General features: G+C 40.1%; 2 non-coding genes across 2 annotated transcripts; both read left to right on the top strand.

Moving 5' to 3' along the window:
- Positions 1–10774: 10774 nt before the first annotated feature.
- On the top strand, positions 10775–10881 carry LOC112768237 (small nucleolar RNA R71). The gene has a single exon (XR_003185674.1). It is a non-coding gene; the product is annotated as a small nucleolar RNA R71 (small nucleolar RNA).
- A 6770-nt stretch (positions 10882–17651) lies between these two features.
- On the top strand, positions 17652–17759 carry LOC112768908 (small nucleolar RNA R71). The gene has a single exon (XR_003186284.1). It is a non-coding gene; the product is annotated as a small nucleolar RNA R71 (small nucleolar RNA).
- Positions 17760–18112: the final 353 nt, after the last annotated feature.

The raw sequence follows: 18112 nt of genomic DNA, 5'->3' as shown, positions 1-18112 counted from the left end.
GAGCTTATTTACTTTTAACCAAGTAGGTAGAAACATTTTGCATGTAGTTGTATTCATACAGATAGGTTGCATTTCATACATTTTATCATTCCTCTTCACTTCTTTATAGCTTCTCTTGAGCTTAGCACGATGACATGCTAATGTTTAAGTGTGGGGAGGTTGATAAACCACTATTTTATGCCTGTCACGCGGGTGACCCGGGTTTGATCCCCGGCAACGGTGCTATTTTGAAGAACTGAAGAATGATGGTTTAGAAGTTATAGTAAACTCTCGTTGCAAGTATAGTTACTAAACCAAGCAATTAACTTTTCTTACAAACGTTTTGGTTGTCACAAGTAACAAACCCCTTTAAAATTTATAACCGAGTATTTAAACCTCGGGTCATCTTCTCAAGGAATTGCAGGCAAGTGTTCTTATTATTGGTTATGAGTCTTGTAAATTGGGGGTTTTGAAAGTAAGGAAGAAGTATGTTAAATAATAAGAAAAATAAAATAGTAATAATAAAATAAACTCTTGGCAAGGTATTAGAACTGGAAGTCCTATCCTTATCAATTGTGATGAGAATTGGATTTTAATCCCATTTTGTTAACCTCTAACTATAAAGGTAAATCAAGTGGATTAATTAGCTTGATCCTCAGGTCCTAGTCAATTCCTATGGAAAGACTAGATTTATTAGAGCAACTCCCAATTTCAACCACTGCTTTATTTGACAGCTCAAACGTTACCAATTACTTAACCAAAGCCAAAAAGAAGAAAATATCTAAATTAAATTAAAAGCATCAATATAAATAAAGCAAAACAATCTTAAATCTGAAATACCTCAAATAATATTAATTAAGAAAATCATAACATGAATGTAGCATAAGCCAAATTGAAAAGATAAATAATAATTAAAAGTATATAATAAAAGTAGAAAATAAATAAGAGGAACATTGAACCTGTGATGAAAAAGAAATAATCCTAAATCCTAAAACTAAATCCTAAGAGAGAGGAGAGAGCCTCTCTCTCTAAAAACTACATCTAAAACCTAAAACTATGTGTTGTGAGCTTATTCTCATGAATGAATGGATTCCCCCACTTTATAGCTTCTAATTTGTGTTTTCTGGGCCGCAAATTGGGTCGAAAACAGCCCAGAAATCGCTGAAGAAGAAATCTGCCACGCTAATTTTTGCCACTACGACGCGTCCGCGTAGAGCACGCGTTCGCGTCACCTAGCATCAAGGAAACTATGGTATATTATATACCAAATCGAAGCCCAAGACGTTAGCTTTCCAACGCAACTGGAACCGCATCATTTGGACCTCTGCAGGTAAAGTTATAGCCGTTTGAGTGCGAAGAGGTCATGCTAGACAGCTTAGCAATTTCTCCAACTTCTTGTATTCCTTCCACTTTGCATGCTTCCTTTCCATCCTCTGAGCCATTCCTGCCCTGTAATCTCTGAAATTACTTAACACACATATCAAGGCATCTAATGGTAATAAGAGAGGATTAAACATAGGGAACTTAAGGCCAAAGAAGCATGTTTTCAATCAAAGCACATAATTAGGAAGGCAAATGTAAAACCATGCAAATAGTATGAATAAGTGGGTAAAGAGTTGATAAAAACCACTCAATTAAGCACAAGATAAACCATAAAATAGTGGTTTATCAACCTCCCCACACTTAAACATTAGCATGTCCTCATGCTAAGCTCAAGAGAAGCTATAAAGGAGTGAAGAGGAATGATAGAATGTATGAAATGCAACCTATCTGTATGAATGCAACTACATGCAAAATGTTTCTACCTACTTGGTTAAAAGTAAATAAGCTCTCAAGACAAACATAAATCAGATTTCACTAATTCAAATCATACAATAAAAAGCAAATAAATTTGTAAGAAAATAGCTCATGAAAGCAGGGAACATAGAATTAAGCACTGAACCCTTACTGGTAGTGTATTGATGCACGGAAAACTTGCCTCATAACAAATTTCCTTCAGCAAGTGTACCGAATTTGTCGTCAAGTAAAAACTCACAATAGAGTGAGGTCGAATCCCACAAGGATTGATTGATCAACCAACTTTAATTAGAGGAATGTTCTAGTTGAGCGAATCAGAATTTGGGTTTAGAGTTGCAGAAAATTAAATGGCGGGAAAGTAAATAACAGAAAAGTAAATGCTAGAAATTAAGAGTTGAATGTAGATGACGGAAAGTAAATTGCAGAATCTTAAATGGGAATGGGGAAATTGCTCATAAAAGTAAATGACTGAAATTAAAGAGAATGGGTAAGATCAGAAATGGGGAGTTCATTGGGCTCAGGAGATGTTGCATTCTCCGGATCAATTTCATTTTCATCTCTTCCTCAATCAATGCACTCATTGATCTCCTTGGCAATTTTAAGTGATCGAATTACAATTCCTTGTAATTCAATCTCTCAAATCTTGATCAATAGCCAATTCCTTGGTAAATTTCTCATGAGAAGAGATGAAGTATGGTCACTGATTATACCACATGCATTTTCCAAATCAAGTGTTGAGAGGATTATAGTCACATATCCATCCAAACCTAATTTGGTCCAGCATGAGAAAGCATTTCTAGCATGATCTCTTCATTCCTCTTTCAAGGTTCAGAAGAGATCCAAGTTTGAATAGCTTCTTTTCCAAGATAACTACCCAATTGGATGAAGATCGAAAGCTTTCAAGTAAAATCAGGAGAAAATATAGAAGAAGAATAATGAAAACTAGTATTGATCCATCAAATTACAACAGAGCACCCTAACCCAATGAAAGGGGTTTAGTTGTTCATAGCTCTGGAAAATGAAAACAAAGATGGAGAATACATGAAGAAACTAGAAGTGCAGAGAAAGTAAAATACAGAGAGTATTTCTATGCCAAGAGGCTCCCTATAATTTCCAACTCCCAATTTAATTCAAAGCTACTCCTATATATACTACTCTTCTGTTCTTCTAGTTGGCTCTTCAAGTCTTAGGTATGGGCCTTTGGATCTTAAGTTTGAAGCACTTCTCTTCTTCATTGGGCTTGGCTTTACTTGCAGAGAGAAAGTGTGAAGTGGGCAGGGACTTTAGCTCAGGACGTTAGTGGTGTTAACGTTCAGTGAAAATATGGGTTCGAGAACGTTAGTGACAATCGCCTTTTTCACTAACGTTCCTCACCAAAGTAAGAGCCACGTTAACTTCAACGTTAGTGGCACAAATGTTGCCACTAATGTTGCCTCTTTGTCCTTCGCACACGTTATTGGGACTTGCCTTTCCTAATAACGTTGAGAAGTCTCCCTCTTCCCTACGTTAGAGTCCACGTTAACTTAGTTAACCTGGCACATAGGCTTGCCAATCTTCGAGAACGTTAGTGACACTTACCATTGTCACTAACGTTCCAATGTGCCCCTATTTCTCATGTTAGAGTCCACGTTAACTAGGTTAACGTGGCTTCTAACGTGGCCATGCTAGCCATCTCCAATGTTAGTGACAAAGTTGAGTGTCACTAACGTTGGCTCATCATTCCCTTATCCACGTTAGCTTCCACGTTAACTAAGTTAACGTGGGAGTTAACGTGGCTCATAGTGGCTTGTGTGGGCTCATTCCAACGTTAGTGACAATGTTGGGTGTCACTAACGTTGGCGATCACCTCCCTTCTTCACGTTAACTTCCACGTTAACTAAGTTAACGTGGGAGTTAACGTGGCTTATTGTGGCTTGTGTGGGTTCCTTCCAACGTTAGTGACAATGTTTGGTGTCACTAACGTTGTCGACCACCTTGTTTCTTCACGTTAGCTTCCACGTTAACTAGGTTAACTTGGGAGTTAACGTGGCTTATTGTGACTTGGCCAACGTTAGTGATAAAGTTGAATGTCACTAATGTTGGCTTCCCCTTTACTTCTCAACGTTAGAGGCAACGTTAACTAAGTTAACGTGGCCACTTATGAGCTTGGTCCAACGTTAGTGATAATGTTAAGTGTCACTAACGTTGGCTCCATTTCCTTTCTTCCACGTTAGAGTTCATGTTAACTTAGTTAACGTGACTCTTAACGTGGGCAATGATGGCTTCGAGAGCATTATTGGCAATTACTTTTCTCATTAACTTTGCAAGTTACTCCCATTCCACGTTAGTGTTAACGTTAGTGTAACTAACGTAGCCACTAATGTGGTTCTTCTTTGCTTCCTTTGTCCTGAAATCAAGCAATAAAGTGCATCAAAGTTCTAATCCAAGTCATGGGAAATGCAACATCCAATTTGTCATTACATTCATGCAAAATCCTCATGAAATCATGTAAAGTGCACAATGTATGCTTGAATCAAGATGTAAGTGAATATCTACCCAAAACTAGCTTATTTCCTAAGGAAATGCATGAAACTACCCTAAAAATAGTAAAAAAAAGGTCAGTGAAACTGGCCAAAATGCCCTGGCATCACAATACCAAACTTAAAGCTTGCTTGTCCCTAAGCAAGTACTAGAACAAGAGAATGATGAATGGAATTCCAAGAGAAATGAATCATTCTTGTGGAAGTCATGTCCCTGGTTTTATGATGGTTTCATGCATAGCAACTTAGGTTCATTCCTGGCTTTCAGACCTTTATCATGTCCTAGAATACTCACTGTGATTGCATCCCATGAGACTTTTATTCATTGATCCTTTTATTGTTATTTCAGGGATTATTTGTGTTCTTAGGCTAAGTGCTCTGTAAGGGGGCGACTCTTTAAGATAAGCTTTCAGTCAACACTCCCGAACCAGTTGGTTCAAGGTGCTGGGTGTTAAGACACCCCTAAGGACTTACTCCCTCAAGTCTCTTTCCCCCATACATACACACCACAGGCATATAGTTTATTTTTTTTTTCTTGAGTCCTTGGTGTCCAGCACCTCTTTGGGTTACTAAATGCTCTGTAGTGATGGTTACTCTTGATAGTGGACTTTCAGCTGATAATCCCGAGTTAGTTAACCGAAGTTATCAAGTGCTAAGGCACCCCTAAGAGCTTATTCATCCAAGTAGATCCCTCATACAGGAGCACCACAGACACATGCCTCAAGATTAAAACCATTGGTGCCTAGCCTCATTGCTTACCCTTTTTCTTTTATTTTTTTCAACCTTTATTGTTCTTTCCCTTTTTCTTATTAGGATCTTCTTAATTAGCTAGTCTCATGGGGTGTGTCTCAAGCATAGTATTCATGACAGATAGTTGTCCTCCAACCTTGTGGTTGAACCAACTTAGCTAACTTATGACTATACCATAAACTCATGAACTTCCTCCATAATATGAACTCCTCTCTGGTTTTTAAAAACACTCATTCTCTTTTCATTTGATTCAAAGGGACAAGCATACAAGTAAGCAAAGTAAGGATGCAGTGACATAAAGACTAGCAAACATAGACCTCTTCAACAAAAAACTTAAAAGACAGAATTTAAAAAAAAAAAAGGTTCAAACTAACATTTAATTATTAATCAAGATTGCATTTGGACTTCCAGTTTTCAACATTCTAAGTACATGGAATTAAGTGACAATACAACCTTTAGGGGATGGTTTCTAGTTGCCCCCTTTTTGTCATCATCCTGGTCTTTGTTACCTCACTTCCTTGGGTGAAGGTGCACCATTTCCTCATAAGATTCCTGCAAAGTTATTGGAAGTTGCTTGTTCCCAAAGCACTTGAGAAATAGTTAGATTGCATATATGCTTGTGACTTCTGAACTTAATTTAGTGTGTCAACACCAAACTTAGTTCCTTGCCCAGTACAGAACCTTGCATATATGCAGAGAACCTCATATCTTGTTGTTTAACAAAACAATTATCAACTAAAACCTAACTAAATCTAAGTGGTTTCCATTGATTGATTGGAGCTAGCAATGTGCTTTGGGAATGGAGTGTGATTCCTTTGGTGGAACACCAAACTTAGAATCACACTTTCACTCTTGAATTGTTTTGGTGTGGAACACCAAACTTAGCTCCTCGCAATACAGAGGAAACAACTTGCGATCCTTATTGAAATAAAGATGAAAAGGAAACTACCTGAGGTTGGGTTGCCTCCCAACAGAGCGCTCTTTCATCGTCGCTAGCTCGACGGTTCCTCCTTTACATGAGATGGTAATTCACTCTGGGGTTTTCCCCCATGTTGCCCAGATAATGCTTGAGTCTTTGTCCGTTCACTGTAAAAGTCCTTTCTGAACCTTCATCCATGATTTCGATGTGTCCATATGGCGAAACTTTTGTGACAAGAAAAGGTCCGGACCACCTTGATTTGAGTTTTCCTGGGAATAGTCTCAACTTGGAATTGTAAAGGAGTACTCGCTGCCCCTTTTCGAAACTCCTGGGTGCAAGATGCAGGTCATGTCTTCTCTTTGCCTTCTCTTTATACATCTTGGTATTTTCATAGGCTTGTGACCTGAATTCCTCCATCTCTTGCAGCTGCAAGATCCTCTTTGCACCAGCAGCAATGCTGTCAAAATTTAGTATCTTGATAGCCCAGAGAGCCTTGTGTTCCAGCTCCAGTGGTAAATGACAAGCCTTCCCATACACTAGTTGATATGGGGACATTCCAAGTGGTGTTTTGAATGCTGTTCTGTATGCCCAAAGAGCATCATCCAGCTTCTTCGACCAATCCTTTCTTGATGCACCCACAGTCTTTTCCAGGATCCTCTTTAGCTCTCTGTTGGATATCTCAGTTTGTCCACTTGTTTGGGAATGGTAGGGCGTGGCTACCTTGTGTTTTATCCCATATCGTAGGAGAAGAGCTTCTAGTGGTCTGTTACAAAAATGGCTCCCTCCATCACTGATGAGTGCTCGTGGGACTCCAAACCAGCTAAAGATATTCTTCCTGAGGAAGTTTATGACTAGCCTGTTATCTTTCGTTGGGGTTGCAATAGCTTCTACCCACTTGGAAACATAATCCACTGCTACCAGGATGTACTTGTTTGCATATGAGGTTGGGAATGGTCCCATGAAATCGATTCCCCACACATCAAACAATTCTAGTTCCAAGATGAAATTTTGTGGCATCTCATTTCTTTTAGGCAGGTTTCCAGATCTTTGGCATTCATTGCAGCTCTTTACTAGTTCTTTGGCATCCTTGAAAAGAGTGGGCCAAAAGAATCCGCTTTGTAACACCTTAGTTGCAGTTCTATCCCCTCCAAAGTGGCCTCCATAGCATGAGCCGTGGCAATTCCATAGGACCTCTCGTCCTTCTTCTTCTGAAACACATCTTCTAAGGATTCTATCTGAACACTTCTTGAATAGATATGGCTCATCTCAGACAAAGTACTTTGCATCATTCATGAGCTTCCTTTTTTGATGTTTATTAATCTCTGGAGGCAATGCACCAGTTACCTTGAAGTTGGCAATGTCTGCGAATTATGGTGCTTTGTGAACTATCATCAACTGCTCATCAGGGAAGAACTCGTTCACACTTGTATCAGGTGTTCCACCTTTATCATGAGGAATCCTGGATAGGTGATCTGCTACTTTGTTCTCCACTCCTTTCTTGTCTCTGATTTCAATATTGAATTCCTGCAATAATAAGATCCATCTTATTAGTCTTGGCTTTGATTCTTGCTTGGCAAACAAATATTTAAGTGCTGTGTGATCTGTAAAAACAATCACTTTAGCACCAATGAGGTACGATCTAAACTTGTCAAATGCAAAAACTATTGCCAGCAACTCCTTTTCAGTAGTGGTATAATTTCTTTGAGTATCATTAAGGACTTTGCTCGCATAGTATATCACATGGACTAAGTTATCTTTCCTCTGTCCCAGCACTGCCCCAACTGCAAAATTAGATGCGTCACACATCAATTCAAATGGTAAATTCCAATCAGGTGGGGAAATGATAGGAGCAGAGGACAACCTCATTTTCAAATTTTCAAAGGCTAACATGCATGTTTCATCAAAGATAAATGGTGTATCAGATACAAGGAGATTGCTTAAGGGCTTGGCTATCTTTGAAAAATCTTTAATAAACCTTCTGTAAAAACCAGCATGCCCTAAAAAGCTCCTAATTGCCCTGACATCACTGGGTGAAGGCAGTTTTTCAATAAGTTCTACTTTGGCTCTGTCAACCTCAATGCCTTGGTTAGAAACTTTGTGACCAAAGACTATTCTTCCTGTCACCATAAAGTGACATTTCTCCCAGTTCAAGACCAGATTAGTCTCTTGGCATCTTTTTAATACCAAGGCGAGGTGATGTAGGCAACTAGGAAAGGAATCTCCGAATACCGAGAAGTCATCCATAAAAACTTCAATGAATTTTTCTATCATATCTGAAAAGATAGAAAGCATGCAGCGTTGGAAAGTCGCAGGTGCATTACATAGCCAAATGGCATGTGTCTGTAGGCAAACACTCCATATGGGCAAGTGAATGAGGTTTTCTCTTGATCTCTGGGATCAACCACTATTTGGTTATATCCTGAATAACCGTCGAGAAAACAATAATAAGCGTGCCCTGCGAGTCTTTCCAACATCTGATCCATGAATGGAAGGGGGAAATGATCTTTTCGTGTAGCCTCATCGAGCTTCCTGTAGTCTATGCACATCCGCCATCCTGTGACTGTCCTTGTAGGAATTAGTTCGTTCTTCTCATTGGGAACCATGGTAATTCCTCCCTTTTTTGGGACAACATGCACGGGGCTAACCCAGGGGCTGTCTGAGATCGGGTAGATTACCCCTCCCTGCCATAACTTCATAACTTCTTTCTGTACCACTTCCTTCATGATTGGGTTCAACCTCCTTTGGGATTGAATGGATGGTTTGGCATTATCTTCCAGCAGTATCTTGTGCATGCATATGGCCGAACTTATCCCCTTCAAGTCAGTAAGAGTCCAACCAATGGCATCTTTATGGTTTTGCAGTACTTTGAGTAGTTCATCCTCTTGATCTTGGCTGAGGCATGAGCTTATGATTACTGGGTAATTTTCATCTTCTCCTAAGTATGCATATTTGAGAGAGGGTGGCAGTGCTTTCAGTTCAAGTTTGGGTGCTTCTGACTTTTCGTTCTCTTCCTTTGGTGCACCTTGTATTTGAATCTCTGTTGTTGCAACCTCTTCACTGAACGTAGACTCCTCCTCTATTAAACCTTCAGGTTCTTCTTCTTCAAAACTTTCTTGCACTGCATCTTCAAGTGAGTCCAACCTTATACAGTCTCCCAATTGCTCTGGTGGGTAACTCATGGCCTTGAACACACTGATCGTCATCTTTTCATTGTGTAATCTCAGGGTGAGATCTCCTTTTTGTACATCAATGACAGCTCCAGCAGTGGCCAAGAATGGCCTTCCCAGGATGATGGAAGCCTTGGCTTCCTCCTGCATGTCCAGCACTACAAAGTCTGCTGGGAAGATAAAATCTTCCACTTTCACCAGCAAATCTTCTACGACACCAAGCGGGAACTTGAACGATCGGTCTGACAATTGTAAGGCCATCTTTGTTGGTTTAGCTTCCTCAATCTTCATCTTTCTCATCATAGCTACCGACATCAAATTGATGCTGGCTCCTAAGTCACAAAGAGCCTTTTCCACTATGATTTCCCCTATAATACAAGGGATCTGAAAACTCCCGGGATCCTTCAATTTCTGGGGTAGTTTGTGCTGAATGATAGCACTACATTCTTCGGTTAATATCACAGTCTCGTTGTTTTTCCAGCTTCTTTTCTTAGTCATTAGCTTCTTTAAAAACTTGGCGTAGAGTGGCATTTGTTCTATTGCTTCAGCAAAGGGTATGTTGATTTGTAGTTTCTTGAAGATCTCCAAAAATCTCGAAAACTGGTTGTCATCCCCCTTCTTCTTTAATTGCTGAGGATACGGGACTCTTGGTACGTCTGGCTTCAGTACTCCTTCCCCTTTTTGTGAACTCAGATTAGGAACTTGAGCTCCATCCTGCTCTTCTTTCTCTTTATCTGAGTCCTTTTCTTGTGGTTTCTGGGGAGTTTCCTTCAGTTCCTTCCCACTCCGAAGGGTGATAGCCTGACACTCCTCCCTCCTCCCTTTGTGTTGAGCAAGTATTGCTGCGAAGGTTGTGGCTGGAAATTTGCTTGAATAAGTAGCCAATTTGTGTCTCAAATTTCTTGATAGCAGCATCCTGATTCTGCATATTGAACATCACTTCTTCTCGGAACGTTTTACTATCTTGAATCTCTTTGCCTATGCCTTCAAGTAGATTCTCAATCCTTGAGAGTCTGTCATCAAATGATTGTAGATCGGGATTAGAGGTGGAAGGATGAGGTAAGTTATTTTGGTTTTGATGTGGATGTGGAGAGGTGTTGTTCTGGGGGTGTTGATATGGTCTAGATGTGAAATGTTGGTGGCTCGCATTGTTGGGATTTGGGCATCTTTGATCAATGCTTTGGTCTTGTTGATTTTCCCACCCAAAGTTTGGGTGATTCCTCCATCCAGGGTTGTAGGTCTTGGAGTATGGATCATGGTCTTGCCTAGGTGAATTCCCAATGTAGTTGGCTTGCTCCTGACTACCTTCTGCTTCTTCATTCACTCCTTCTTGGGTTGTTGATGAAGTGGAGATTGCTGCTACTTGGTTCCTCTCCATCTTCTTGGTGAGGTCAGCCAGCTGCTGGGTAATGAGCTTGTTTTGGGCCAGCAGAGCATCTACATTGTTTAGCTCCATCACTCCTCTAGTGTTTCCTCTTTCGGAAGCATAGAAGTAGTCATTCTCTGCTACAGTTTCAATGACATCTATGGCTTCCTCAATGGTCTTCTTCTTGTTCAAAGATCCTCCGGATGAATGGTCTACTGCCATCTTTGATTCATATGACAGGCCTTCATAGAAAATGTGCAGCTGCACCCATTCGTTGAACATATCTGGTGGGCACCTCCTTGTTAGGTCCTTAAACCTCTCCCATGCTTCATAAAGAGTCTCACCATCTTGTTGCCTGAAAGTTTGGACCTCAGCTCTCAGCCTATTGATTCGTTGAGGAGGGTAAAATCTTGCTAAGAATTTGTTCACCACATCTTCCCAAGTTATCAAGCTCTCCTTTGGGAAAGACTCCAGCCACTTGGCTGCCTTATCCTTGAGTGAGAATAGAAATAAGAGCAGTCTATAGGTGTCAGGATGAGCACCATTAGACTTTACTGTGTCACATATTCTTAGGAAGGTGGTTAGATGTTGATTGGGGTCTTCTTGGACACTTCCTCCAAACGAACAGTTGTTCTGAACAAGGGTGATGAGCTGTGGCTTCAGTTCAAAATTGTTGGCGTGGATGGTTGGCTTTTGAATGCTACTTCCACAGTTTCCTGGGTTTGGATTGATGTAAGAGCCTAAAACCCTTCTATCCTCCCCAGCATGATTTGCTCGACCTCTTTCGCCATGGTTGTGAGTCTCTTCTTCATGATGGTTTTCCATGTTTTCTTCCATGTTTAGTTCAAAGTATTCCTCCTCTTCCTCAGCACCAACTACTCTTTTTTCTCTTGCTTCCCTTCTTAATATTAAGAAGGTCCTCTCAGGTTCAGAATCAAAGGAAGTTGAAGCCCCGCTTCTTCTCCCTGTCATACAACCAACAAGTACAAGCAAGGAAAATAGATGCAGAAAGTATTTCTGTCAGAATTACTGTTAATGTGAGTGATGCAATATATCAAACAGTTAGTGGGTTAGTAAAATAAATTGTAAATAACAAAGAAAAAGTAAGGGGAAGGGAAGAAATGAACTAAAACAGAAAGTAAATTACTCAAACAGAAAATTAAATCAAACAAAACAAAAATGCTCAATCTGTTATCTTCCAATTTAATCATTGTTGATGCACAATCAATCCCCGGCAACGGCGCCATAAACTTGATGCACGGAAAACTTGTCTCATAACAAATTTCCTTCGGCAAGTGTACCGAATTTGTCGTCAAGTAAAAACTCACAATAGAGTGAGGTCGAATCCCACAAGGATTGATTGATCAAGCAACTTTAATTAGAGGAATATTCTAGTTGAGCGAATCAGAATTTGGGTTTAGAGTTGCAGAAAATTAAATGGCGGGAAAGTAAATAACAGAAAAGTAAATGCTAGAAATTAAGAGCTGAATGTAGATGACGGAAAGTAAATTGTAGAATCTTAAATGGGAATGGGGAATTGCTCATAAAAGTAAATGACTGAAATTAAAGAGAATGGGTAAGATCAGAAATGGGGAGTTCATTGGGCTCAGGAGATGTTGCATTCTCCTGATCAATTTCATTTTCATCTCTTCCTCAATCAATGCACTCATTGATCTCCTTGGCAATCTTAAGTGATCGAATTACAATTCCTTGTAATTCAATCTCTCAAATCTTGATCAATAGCCAATTCCTTGGTCAGTTGCTCATGAGAAGAAATGAAGTATGGTCACTGATTATACCAATGCATTTCCCAAATCAAGTGTTGAGAGGATTATAGTCACATATCCATCCAAACCCAATTTGGTCCAGCATGAGAAAGCGTTTCTTGCATGATCTCTTCATTCCTCTTTCAAGGTTCAGAAGAGATCCAACTTTGAATAGCTTCTTCTCCAAGATAACTACCTAATTGGATGAAGATCGAAAGCTTTCAAGTAAAATCAGGAGAAAAGATAGAAGAAGAATAATGAAAACTAGTATTGATCCATCAAATTACAACAGAGCTCCCTAACCCAATGAAAGGGGTTTAGTTGTTCATAGCTCTGGAAAATGAAAACAAAGATGGAGAATACATGATGAAACTAGAAGTGCAGAGAAAGTAAAATACAGAGAGTAGTTCTATGCCAAAAGGCTCCCTATAATTTCCAACTCCCAATTTAATTTAAAGCTACTCCTATATATACTACTCTTTTGTTCTTCTAGTTGGCTCTTCAAGTCTTGGGTATGGAACTCTACCATTGAAAATACATAAGTGAAGGGTTCAGGCATGGCCGAGAGGCCAGCCCTCAAACGTGATCTAAGATAGCATACAACTGATCAAAGATATCTAATACAGTAGTAAAAAGTCCTATTTATAATAAACTAGCTACTAGGGTTTACAGAAGTAGGTAATTGATGCATAAATCCACTTCCGGGGCCCACTTGTTGTGTGCTTGGGCTGAGCTTGAAGTCTACACATGGAGAGGTCATTCTTGTAGTTGGACGCCACCTTTTGTGCCATTTTGGGCATTGAACTCCACTTTGCAACTTGTTTCTGGCGCTGGACGCCAGAATTGGGTAGAGAGCTGGCGTTGAACGCCAGTTTGCGTCATCTAAACTTGGGCAAAGTATGGACTATTATATATTTCTGGAAAGCCTTGGATTTCTACTTTCCAACGCAATTGGAAGCGCGCCATTTTGAGTTCTGTAGCTCCAGAAAATCCATTTTGAGTGTAGGGAGGTCAGAATCCAACAGCATCAGCAGTCCTTCTTCAACCTCTGAATCTGATTTTTGTCCAAGTCCCTCAATTTCAGCCAGAAAATACCTGAAATCACAAAAAAATACACAAACTCATAGTAGTGTCCAGATATGTGAATTTAACATAAAAACTAATGAAAACATCCCTAAAAGTAACTAGATTCTACTAAAAACATACTAAAAACAATGCCAAAAAGCGTATAAATTATCCGCTCATCACAACACCAAACTTAAATTGTTGCTTGTCCCCAAGTAACTGAAAATCAAATAGGATAAAAAGAAGAGAATATACTATAAATTCCAAACTATCAATGAAACATAGCTCCAATCAGATGAGCGGGACTTGTAGCTTTTTGCCTCTTGAATAGTTTTGGCATCTCACTTTATCCATTGAAGTTCAGAATGATTGGCTTCTATAGGAACTCTGAGTTTAGATAGTGTTATTGATTCTCCTAGTTCAGTATGATGATTCTTGAACACAGCTTCTTTATGAGTCTTGGCCGTGGCCCTAAGCACTTTGTTTTCCAGTATTACCACCGGATACATAAATGCCACAGACACATAATTGGGTGAACCTTTTCAGATTGTGACTCAGCTTTACTAAAGTCCCCAATTAGAGGTGTCCAGGGTTCTTAAGCACACTCTTTTTTTGCTTTGGACCTTGACTTTAACCGCTCAGTCTCAAGTTTTCACTTGACACCTACACGCCACAAGCACATGGTTAGGGATAGCTTGGTTTAGCCGCTTAGGCCAGGATTTTATTCCTTTAGGCCCTCCTATCCACTGATGCTCAAAGCCTTGGGATCCTTTTTATTTGCCCTTGCCTTTTGGTTTTAAGGGTTATTGGCTTTTTGCTCTTGCCTCTTGGTTTTAAGAGCTTTTGGCTTTTTCTGCTTCCTTTTTCTTTTTCTTTCTATTTTTTTTGCCTATTTTATTTTATTTTTTTCTGCAAGCTTTGTTCTTTGCTGCTTTTTCTTACTTCAAGAATCATTTTTATGATTTTTCAGATTATCAAATAACATGTCTCCTTATCATCATTCTTTCAAGAGCCAACATATTTAACATTCTTAAACAACAACTTCAAAAGACATATGCACTGTTCAAGCATTCATTCAGAAAAACAAGAAGCATTGTCACCACATCAATATAATTAAACTAAGTTCAAGGATAAATTCGAAACTCATGTACTTCTTGTTCTTTTGAATTAGAACATTTTTCATTTAAGAGAGGTGATGGATTCATAGGACATTCATAACTTTAGGACAAAGTTACTAACTACTAATGATCATGTAATGAAGAAACAAACATAGATAAGCACTTAACATATAGAAAACGAAAAACAGAGAAAGTAAGAACAAGAAATGAGTCCACCTTAGTGATGGTGGCGTTTCCTTCTTGAGGAACCAATGATGTCCTTGAGCTCTTCTATGTCTCTTCCTTGATCATGGTTCTTGGTGATCCATGCGTTGGCATAGAATTCTTGAACCATTAGGATGCCGACTTGTTGGATGGGATTTGTTAGAACTTCCCAACCTCTTCTTTGAATTTCATGTCGGATCTCCGGATACTCATTTCTTTTGAGTTTGAAAGGAACCTCGGGGATCACCTTCTTCTTGGCCACAACATCATAGAAGTGGTCTTGATGAGCTTTGGAGATGAATCTTTCCATCTCCCATGACTCGGAGGTGGAAGATTTTGTCTTCCCTTTCCCTTTTCTAGAGGATTCTCTGGTCTTAGGTGCCATCAATGGTAATGGAAAAACAAAAAGCTTATGCTTTTACCACACCAAACTGAGAATATTGCTCACCCTCGAGCAAGAAAAGAAAGAATTAGATGAAGAAGAAGAAGAAAATATGGAGAAGAGGGAGGAGGTGTGTTTCGGCCAAGAAGGGAAAGAGAGGGTTGTGTTGTGTGAAAATGAAGAAGAATGGAGGGCTATATATAGGGAAGGGAGGGGGGTTAAGTTTCGGCCATATAGGGTGGGGTTGGGTGGGAAATTGATTTTGAATTTTGAAGGTAGGTGGAGTTTATGAGGTAGGTTTATGGGGAAGAGTGGATGGATGTGAGTGGTGAAGAGGTGATGGGGAAGAGAGTTTATGGGATTGTGTGAAAGAGGGGTGAGAAGAAGTAAGTGGAGGTAGGTGGAGATCCTGTGGGGTCCACAGATCCTGAGGTGATCCTGTGGGGTCCACAGATCCTGAGGTTCTTAAGGATTTACAACCTTGCACCAAATTAGGCATGTAAAATGCCTTTGCACACAACTCTGGGCGTTCAGCGCCAAATTGGTGCTTGTTCTGGGCGTTGAACGCCCATTTGTTGCCCATTTCTGGCGTTGAACGCCAGAACCATGCTTGTTCTGGGCGTTCAGCGCCAGCTCTTCTCCAGGGTGCATTTCTGGTGTTCAGCGCCAGAACCATGCTCTGTTCTGGCGTTGAACGCCCAAAACATGCTTCTTACTGGCGTTTAAACGCTAGTAAGGCCTTCCTCCAGGGTGTGATTTTTCTTCTGCTATTTTTGATTCCGTTTTCAATTTTTTTGGATTTATTTTGTGACTCCACATGATCATGTACCTATAAAGACATATAACTAATAAAAATATAATTAAATAAAAATTGGGTTGCCTCCCAACAAGCACTTCTTTATTGTCAATAGCTTGACAGTGGGCTCTCATGGAGCTTCACAGTTGTGCAGAGCTTTGTTGAGACTCTCCAACACCAAACTTAGAGTTTGGATATGGGAGTTCAACACCAAACTTAGAGTTTGGTTGTGGCCTCCCAACACCAAACTTAGAGTTTGACCGTGGGGGCTCTGGTTGTCTCTGCAATGAGAGAAGCTTACTGTGCTTCCTCTCCATGGGTACAGAGAGAGATCCTTGAGTTTTAAACACAAGGGTGTCCTCATTTAATTGAAGGATCAATTCTCCTCTGTCCACATCAATCACAGCTCTTGCTGTTGCCAGGAAAGGTCTTCCTAGGATGATGGATTCATCCTCATCCTTCCCAGTATCTAGGACTATGAAATCTGTAGGGATGTAAAGGCCTTCAACCTTTACTAACACGTCCTCTACTTGTCCATAAGCCTATTTTCTTGAATTATCTGGCATCTCTAATGAGATTTTAGCAGCTTGCACCCCATAGATTCGCAGTTTCTCTATTACAGAGAGGGGCATGAGGTTTATCCCTGAACCAAGGTTACACAGAGCCTTAAAGATCATGGTGCCTATGGTACAAGGTATTATGAACTTTCCCGGATCCTGTTTCTTCTGAGGCAATGTCAGTTGATCCAGATCACTTAGTTCATTGGTGAACAAGGGAGGTTGATCTTCCTAAGTCTCAATACCATAATTTGGCATTTAGCTTCATGATTGCACCAAGGAACTTGGCAGCTTGCTCTTCAGTAACATCCTCATTCTCTTCAGAAGAGGAATACTCATCAGAGCTCATGAATGGTATAAGGAGGTTCAATGGAATCTCTATGGTCTCTAGATGAGCCTCAGAGTCCTTTTGTTCCTCAGAGGGAAGCTCCTTATTGATCACTGGACGTCCCAGGAGGTCTTCCTCCTTGGGATTCACGTCCTCTCCTTCCCTTACAGGTTCGGCCATGGTGCTTATGTCAATGGCCTTGCACTCTCCTTTTGGATTCTCTTCTGTATTGCTTGGGAGGGTACTAGGAGGGATTTCAGCGATCCTTTTACTCAGCTGGCCCACTTGTGCTTCCAAATTTCTAATGGAAGACCTTGTTTCATTCATGAAACTTACAGTGGCCTTGGATAGATCAGAGACTAAGTTTGCTAAATTAGAGGTACTTTGTTCAGAGTTCTCTGTCTGTTGCTGAGTGGATGATGGAAAAGGTTTATTATTGTTAAACCTGTTTCTTCCACCATTATTAAAGCCTTGTTGAGGCCTTTGATCCTTCCGTGAGAGATTTGGATGATTTCTCCATGATGGATTATAGGTGTTTCCATATGGTTCACCCATGTAATTTACCTCTGCTATTGCAGGGTTCTCAGGATCATAAGCTTCTTCTTCATAAGAAGCCTCTTAAGTACTGTTGGATGCAGCTTGCATTCTAGTCAGACTCTGAGAAATCATATTGACTTGCTGAGTCAATATTTTGTTTGAGCCAATATGGCATTCAGAGTATCAATTTCAAGAACTCCCTTCTTCATAGGCGTCCCATTACTCACATGATTCCTCTCAGAAGTGTACATGAACTGGTTATTAGCAACCATGTCCATGAGTTCTTGAGCTTCTGCAGGCATTTTCTTTAGGTGAATGGATCCACCTGCAGAAGTATCCAATGACATCTTTGATAGCTCAGATAAACCATCATAGAATATATCCAGGATGGTCCATTCTGAAAGCATGTCAGAAGGACACTTTTTGGTCAACTGTTTGTATCTTTCCCAAGCTTCATAGAGGGATTCACCATCTTTTTGTTTGAAGGTTTGAACATCCACTCTAAGCTTGCTCAGCTTTTGAGGAGGAAAGAACTTGGCTAAGAAAGTCGTGACCAACTTATCCCAAGAGTTCAGGCTGTCTTTAGGTTGAGAGTCCAACCATATTCTAGCTCTGTCTCTTACAGCAAAAGGGAAAAGCATCAGCCTGTAGACTTCAGGATTTACTCCATTAGCCTTAACAGTATCACAGATCTGCAAGAATTCAGTTAAGAACTGAAAAGGATCTTCAGATGGAAGTCCATGAAACTTGCAGTTTTGTTGCATCAGAGAAACTAGCTGAGGTTTCAGCTTAAAATTGTTTGCTCCAATGGTAGGAATGGAGATGCTTCTTCCATGTAAATTGGAATTAGGTGCAGTAAAGT

The sequence above is a fragment of the Arachis hypogaea genome, chromosome 17 (assembly GCF_003086295.3).
Source record: "Arachis hypogaea cultivar Tifrunner chromosome 17, arahy.Tifrunner.gnm2.J5K5, whole genome shotgun sequence".
NCBI classification, from domain to species: Eukaryota; Viridiplantae; Streptophyta; class Magnoliopsida; order Fabales; family Fabaceae; genus Arachis; species Arachis hypogaea.
Note: the sequence above shows the minus strand (reverse complement) of the source record. Positions and strands in the feature narration are given on the sequence as shown.